Consider the following 7,845-nt stretch of genomic DNA (forward strand, 5'->3'; position numbering starts at 1 on the left):
ACACTCGCTATGTCTGTGCGCTCACACTCAATCTGGCTTGTGTACTCACAGTGTGACTGTACACACACACCTCCCCTTCTCTCTCCTCCCAGGCTCCCTGCACAGACCTCACACAAAAATGTCATAGCAGCAAAACACTGCGGGTGCAGGGGATCTCAAACAAACACCGGAAAGTACTGGGTCTGGCAGCGTCTGTGGAGAGAGACACGAAGTTAAGGTTTTGAGTCCAACATGACTTCTTAAGACAAAAACAGAATTGCCTGGAAAAAAAACTCAGCAGGTCTGGCAGCATTGGCGGAGAAGAAAAGAGTTGACGTTTCGAGTCCTCATGACCCTTCAACACAAGTAGGTGAATCCAAGGAGAGGGGTGAAATATAGAGATAAAAACAAAAAACTGCGGATGCTGGAAATCCAAAACAAAAACAGAATTACCTGGTAAAACTCAGCACGTCTGGCAGCTTTGGCGGAGAAGAAAAGAGTTGACGTTTCGAGTCCTCATGACCCTTCAACACAAATAGGTGAATCCAAGGAACGGGGTGAAATATAGAGAAGGGTCATGAGGACTCGAAACATCAACTCTTTCCTTCTCCGCCGATGCTGCCAGACCGGCTGAGTTTTTCCAGGTAATTCTGTTTTTGTTTTGGGGTGAAATATAAGCTGGTTTAAGGTGGGGGGAGGGGAGACGGGGATGAGTGGGGGGAGAGAAGTGGAGGAGGGTCGTGTGGTTGTAGGGACAAGCAAGCAGTGATAGGAGGAGATAATCAAAAGATGTCACAGACAAAAGAACAAAAGAACACAGAGGTGTTGAAGTTTTTTATGACTTCTTAAGAACCTGTTCGGGCCACGCCAAATGGGAAACCCGAATGTTCAATGTGTCTGCCGGAGGCCTTAACCGCTGCAATCATTTTACCTCTGGGTTCGTTATCCAATTATAGCCTCGAGGACCCACACATGAGACAATCTCGACTCCAGTATGCAACAAAGGATGACGAAATTAAATTAATGAAAGGGAATTAAGTAAAGCCGTTGTCTCTGGTCCCCACGACATTGGCTCCTTTCCTCCCTGGCACCAGTCTGAAGTTGACTCAGACTGTTTGAACCTTGACCCCAAGATGAACTTCAGATCACATATCTGCACCATCAATAAGGCTGCCTACTTCAACCTCTGTAACATGGCTGGACTCTGAGCCTTAGCTCATCTGCTGTCGAAGCCCTGATTTGTGCCTTTGTGACACTTTCACTTGACCATTCTAACAGAATCCTGGCAGACCTTCCACTACAAACTTAGGTCATCTAAAACTCTGCTCCTGCAATCTAACTCACACCAATCCTGTTCACCCATCATCCTTGTGCTCTCTAATCTAATTGGCTCCTGATTAAGCAACACTTCAATTTTAAAATTCTCATTCTTGTTTCTGAATCCCTCCGTGGTCTTGTCCTTTTCTATCTCTGTAATCTCGTCCAGCCCCATAACCCTCCAAGATATCTGCACTCCTCCAATTCCGGCCTCACGAGCGTCCCTGATTTTAAATTAATTGCACCATTGGCGGTGGTGCCTTCAGCTCTCAGGGCCCCAAGCTCAGAACACCCTCCTTGAACCCCTCTGCCTCTCTATCTCTCGTTCCTCCTTTAAGGTACTAATTAGAACAACCATTTTAACCAAGCTTTTGGTCATCTGCCTGACTATCTCTTATGGCAAGGTGTCAAATTTTGTTTTATAATCCTCCTTTAAAGCATGTTAACAGTGGTATATACATTTGTTGATGGATTTGAGATGGGTAAAAACTGCACTCCTCTTCAGTGAAGCCTCCCTTGATGTGCTGCTGGAGTGAGTGAGGAGCCAGGGAGAGATATTCTTCACCTGGAAGAAACCTGAAGGTTAGATAGTGTGGCTAGAGGTTGTCCAGGAGCATTGTGCCATGTTCCTGGATTCAGTGCAGGAAATGCTTTAATGACCTTACCAGGTCAGGGAAGGTGAGTACAGTTGCACACTCACTTACATCCTGCTATGCACATTGGCAATCTGCTTTGTCAAGCTCATTCCATCACATCATTCCTCACACCCACTTACCTCGCAAGCACACTCACCTGTCTCTGTCCATACACTTCCTTACATCCCCATCTATCCATTCACCACTGCCACCCACCCTGATGTTTATGCAATGTCATGCCTTTGCCCTTGTCTCCATCCATTGGGTGAATATATACTCACTAATAGGTCTGTTATTTTCTCTCAATGAAGAGAGCAAAGAACATGTGTGAGATTGGGAAAGAACCAGAGTTAGCTCTCCACAGATCTCACAGCTCCGAGGGCAGAGGAGAAGGCGTTGGATATTTTTGGCATTTCAACATCCTTGGCCATTGGAGATGGGGGAGAAGGGGGACTCCCAGCTACCTGCTGACACAAGTAACTATCAGAGACCCACACATCATAAAACACAAGAGGAGCGTGTGAGAGGAGGATCCTGGGACAGGCAGTCAGCAGCACCTAGTCTATCTAGAGGGTCTAGCATCTAGTCTATACTCAAGTAGGGCTAAGATCAAGTGTAGTCGTGAAGCGATGGCTATAACCAGTCGAGCCCTGTACCATGGGGTACCTAACACCGTCCAGGTGACGGTGATGGACAGTGAAGGAGGAGCACCCATGATCGAGCTTTCTTCATCAAGCGGATCCTGTTGAAGGTGTGTGGATTTGAAGCAGAGGAGATCTACTCCCAACAAGACTTCCCCTGCACTGGATTTTTTGACATGACTTTCAAGCGGGTGGCAGCTTGCGTCAAGTTCCTGAAGGTGTTCGAGGAGAAGAAAGACCAGCCGGAGATGAAGATCCTGACGCTGGAGCCGCTCTTTGCTCTGCCGTTGCAATGGGACCGGGTGGTGACGGTGCATCTCTACAACCACTACATCCCTGTCGCTGACATGTTCACCTTCCTCACCAGGTACGTCGACAAGGTTGGGAGCTGCACCAAGGTTAGAGACACCTTCAGGATTTGGACATGCAAATGCCAGGTTAAGGTCACGTTCAAGAGCGACGGTAAGAGAACCATCTTCCACCCTCCTTCCAGCTTCGCTATCAGGGGAAGCCGTGGCTACCTTGTCTACGCTGGGCAGCCCAAACTTTGCTGCTCTGGTCATGTGGCGGCCAACTGCAGCGCCGCCCTCTGCAAGAACTGCAAACAGGAAGGGCACCAAACAAAGGACTGCAAACAGACTAAGTGTTGCAACCTGTGTGGCGAGACAGGTCACCTCTACAGGACCTGCCCCAAACGCTGCCTCACTTATGCACAGGCAGCCAAAGCCAACGAGGGGGAAGCAGAGGAAATGCTGTGCTACCAAGGACACTTGCAACACTCCAACCACCCTGGCCCCCCTGAGAACAACAGGACAAAGGAGGACAGAGAGAGAGACAAGGTGGAGGAAAAGAATGAGGCAGCAGACAGCCAATCAACAGCACTGCCCCCTGAACCTCCCTCTGCTCAGGAGAGTGAATCAATGGAGGAGGAGGAAGCAGCGGAAAATCAGCAGGGGGAGTGGCAGCTGGTGAAGAGAGCCAAAAGGAAGAAGGGGCTAAGAAGGGACCAAGCTAGTTCCCAGACAAGTGGCAAGAGGCGTCTCCCATCCGACATGGATGACAAAGGCAGCTGCTCTTCAGACGAAGAAGTGCCAGGGCGGCATCTACAGAAGAAGTGGCAAAGCTCTAGGGAGTTGGAGGACGAGACACCCGAGCTCCAGAACATTGGAGACAATGAGGCCAGCGCACCCCAACTTTGCCCACAACCCAAAGAGGCCAGTGCACCCCAGTCCCAGGAATCTGGGAGCAGTGAGGCGCTCAGCACACCCCAGCTCCGGGAAGCCAGGAGCAGCAACGCCCCAGAGGGGGAGAGGATTGGAGAAGCTTCTCCAACAGAGGACATTTCAAATCCTGTTCTCTGCATGAACCCCCAGATGCCACCTGAGCAGAACATCTCCAATGGGGAGGTTCAGGACAGTTTCCTCAGCCCATCCAAAGTGAGGCAATTTGTGAACACTTTGGGTATGCAGGAGCAGACCAAAGGTCTGGGACTCTCAGAGGCAACAGGTTTGGTAACAGACTAAATGCTTTAAAATGGGTGTAAAGATTGTATCCATAAATGTGCGTAGCATTAAATCTACTACGCGATGTGTTGCGACCTTGGACTACCTTGCCAAGGTCAGAGCTGATCTGTTTCTGCAGGAGTGTGCGATACTGCACCTCAGCTCCTACAGGCAATGGTCACAATGGTGGTCCCATGGGCCATCAATCTGGTCAGGAGGAAATGACTCTCATTCCTCCGGCCTAGGGATTCTGCTGCGGGGAGGCAACTTCACCGTCTCCCAGGTTAAGGAGGTGGTGGGCGGGCGCCTCCACGTAGCAGACGTAATGTACAAGAATGCTCCACTCCGGTTAATTAACGTGTACGCCCCAGCACAAAAGGCTGAGCGGCTGGCGGTTTTTCAGCAGCTCCCGCTGCTGCTGGTGAACCTCCGGGCCGGTCATTCTGGGTGGTGACTTCAACTGCATCATTGATGCGGCTGGACGATCCAGAAGGGCCGACAGCAGATTGGACGCTACGTCCAGATCCCTGATGGAAACAGTTAAGGATGCCAAGCTGCACGACGTCTTCAGCAACCCTGCAGATGGAGTACAGCATAGATACACCTGGTCACAGACAGATGGGTCCATCCATTCCAGGATAGACTTCCTGTTTGTGTCCCGAGCGTTCGCAGTCAGATCCACTGATGTCAAGCCGGTGTTCTTCTCTGACCACTGCCTCCTACTGGCTGACTGTCACTTAGAGGAAGACCAGAGGGTGGGTAGGGGGGCATGCAAGCTAAACGTGCAACTGCTGACCCCAGAGAACATTGAGGAGCTCAAGAGGGGTTACAAAGGTTGGAGAACCATGAAACCCCTCTTTGAGTCCTTGACACACTGATGGGAAGCGATCAAGGGAAACATCAAGATGTTTTCATCCTCAAAGGCACCCAGAAAGCTAGAAAGGAACAGGGGGAAATGTCCCGACTCCAGAAAAACATGCAGAACCTGCTCCGGCTGCAGTCGATGGGGGTCGATGTCAAGGAGCAACTCCAAGAGGTGAAGAGCCAGCAAGCCTCACTCTTTGTCTCGGAGGCCTCCAAGATCATCTTCCGTTCCAGAGTCTGCTCTGTGGAGCAGGATGAGATGTGCTCACATTTCTTTTTCCAAACGGTACACAGAGAGAATTCTGTGATCAGCAGCCTGAAGAAAGAAGACAGCTCAATAAAGTAATTGCAGTCCGATCAGCAAATCCTTTTATGCCGGATTGTATGACGTGAAGCCCACAGACAGCACAGCCTCCCAGTCCTTCCTGTCGTCTATCACAGAGGTCTTAGATGACAGTACACGGGAGAGCCTGGACAAACCGCTAACTCCTGACGAACTGACTAAGGCCCTTGAGTCCTTCGAGAAGAGTAAAACTCCCGGAAGCGACGGCTTGCCGGAGGAGTTGTATTCGGCTCTGTGGGACTGGATGGGCCCAGACCTGCTAGAAGTGTACGAGAGTATGCTCCTTGCCAGCAGCATGTCAGAATCCATGAGGAAAGGCATCATCACCCTCATCTACAAGCAGAAGGGGGAAAGGGAGGAAATTAGAAATTGGCGACCCATTTCACTGTTGAATGTGAACTATAAGATTCTGTCCAAGGTCATCGCCAATCGGGTCAAGTCCGCTCTGGAATTAGTGATCCACCCTGACCAGACCTGCACTGGGCCGGGCAAGAAGATCTCTGACAGCCTCGCGCTGCTCAGGGATACGATTGCCTATGTGCAGGACAGGGGTGTAGACACCTGCCCCATTAGCCTGGATCAGGAGAAGGCCTTTGACACAATATTGCGCACCTACATGGTGGATGTGCTCTCCAAAATGGGGTTTGGGTAGGGAATTCACAAATGGATCCACCTGCTCTACACTAACATCAGTAGCGCAGTCTCAATCAATGGGTGGGAATCAGATAGATTTCCAATTAAATCTGGAGTTAGGCAGGGCCGCCCTCTCTCCCTTGTCCTGTTTGTGTGTTGCATAGAACCCTTTGCTGAGTCCATCAGGAAGGATCCGGGCTTAAGAGTAGTGACGATCCCAGGCAGTGGAGGCACTCAGGTCAAAGCCTCCCTGTACATGGACAATGCTCGGATCCGCTGTCGGTGCGCAGACTGATCCACATCTGCAACCAGTTCGAACTGGCCTCGGGAGCCAAGATAAATCGTGGGAAGAGCAAGGCCATGTTCTTTGGGAACTGACCCAACCGATCCTTTGTCCCCTTCACCTTCAGGGCTGACAGGGATTATGGTTCGGAGGGACCGGGGCATGCATTAGAAACTGGAAGGAGAGAGTGTCTATGGTGAAAAGAAAACTGGGCATGTGGGAGCGACGCTCCCGCTCCATTGCGGGTAAGAACCTGGTCATCAGGAGTGAGGCACTCTCGCTGTTGCTGTACAAGTCTGGCCCATTCCATTCTCCTGCGCGACGGCGATCACCCGAGCCATCTTTCGCTTTATCTGGAGGTTGAAAATGGATCGTGTCTGCAGGGATGGGATAAACAAGTCTCTAGATAAAGGGGGAAAAAAACGTGCCCAACATCACCTTCATACTGATGGCCACCTTTGTGTGCGGCTGCATTAAGCTGTGTGTAGACCCTCGGTACACAAACACCAAGTGTCACTACGTGCTGAGGTTCTGCCTGTCCCCGGTGTTGCGAAGGATGGGTCTGGCCACGCTGCCGCGGAACGTTCCAAGTAGTTGGACCGTGCCTTATCACCTGTCCCTGGTGGAAAAATTTATGCAGAGAAACACCTTTGACCACAAGTCCTTCAGGTAGTGGTCAGCACGTAATGTCTTAGAGGCCCTGGGGGAAAAGGAGAGGGTGGATCCTGTGGGATGGTTCCCCGAGCAGACTGTCAAAGTCATTTGGCAAGAATGCCTCATCGCCAGGACTTTCCAACGAGCACCAAGACATAGCTTGGCTGGTGGTGAGAAAGGCCCTCCCCGTCAGATCCTTCCTACATGCCAGGATTCTCACCCCCTCGGCACCTTGCCCTCAAGGTGGCTGTGGTGGGGACGAGACCGTTGTTCACCTCCTTGTAGATTGTGCCTTTGCAAAGAAGGTCTGGAGAGAGATGCAGTGATTTCTGTCGAGGTTCATCCCGAGCAGTTCTGTGACACAGGACTCTGTGCTCTACAGGCTGTTTCCTGGGGGACACACTGAGACAAACATCAACTGCAGCTGGAGGATCATCAACTCAGTGAAAGATGCTCTTTGGTCTGCCCGAAACTTGTTGGTCTTCCAGCGCAAAGAGTTGTCCCCAACCAAGTGTTGCAGACTGGCACATTCCAAAGTCCAGGACTATATGCTGAGGGATGCACTAAGGCTTGGGGCAGCCGCCACAAAGGCGCAATGGGGAAGGGTCGCTGTCTAAGACCTTTCTGCCACAGTGCACCGAGGTGCTGGGAATTGTATGGAGCCCCTCGAGCTGTACAGCTCACAATGAATGTATGCACTGAATACTAATTGTATTATAATTGTATTGAAGCAGCACAGAGTGCAACATGATGTATGTTGATAATTCCAATACCATTGTCTGATTGTCTGTAATGACCATATTGAAATGATTATAATATTCATTGATTGTATTGATGCACCTTGTGATACATGTTGTAAAAGTTGAACCTGATTGTAATTATGTTATGGTGATTTTGAAATGGTTTGGAATGTTCTTCCAGATATTTTATGAATAAAGTATGTTTTTCAAAAAAAAAGAAAAAAAAATACTCAAGTAGGAATAAGGGTAAAATA

Source organism: Carcharodon carcharias, chromosome 8 (assembly GCF_017639515.1).
Source record: "Carcharodon carcharias isolate sCarCar2 chromosome 8, sCarCar2.pri, whole genome shotgun sequence".
Classification (NCBI taxonomy): domain Eukaryota; kingdom Metazoa; phylum Chordata; class Chondrichthyes; order Lamniformes; family Lamnidae; genus Carcharodon; species Carcharodon carcharias.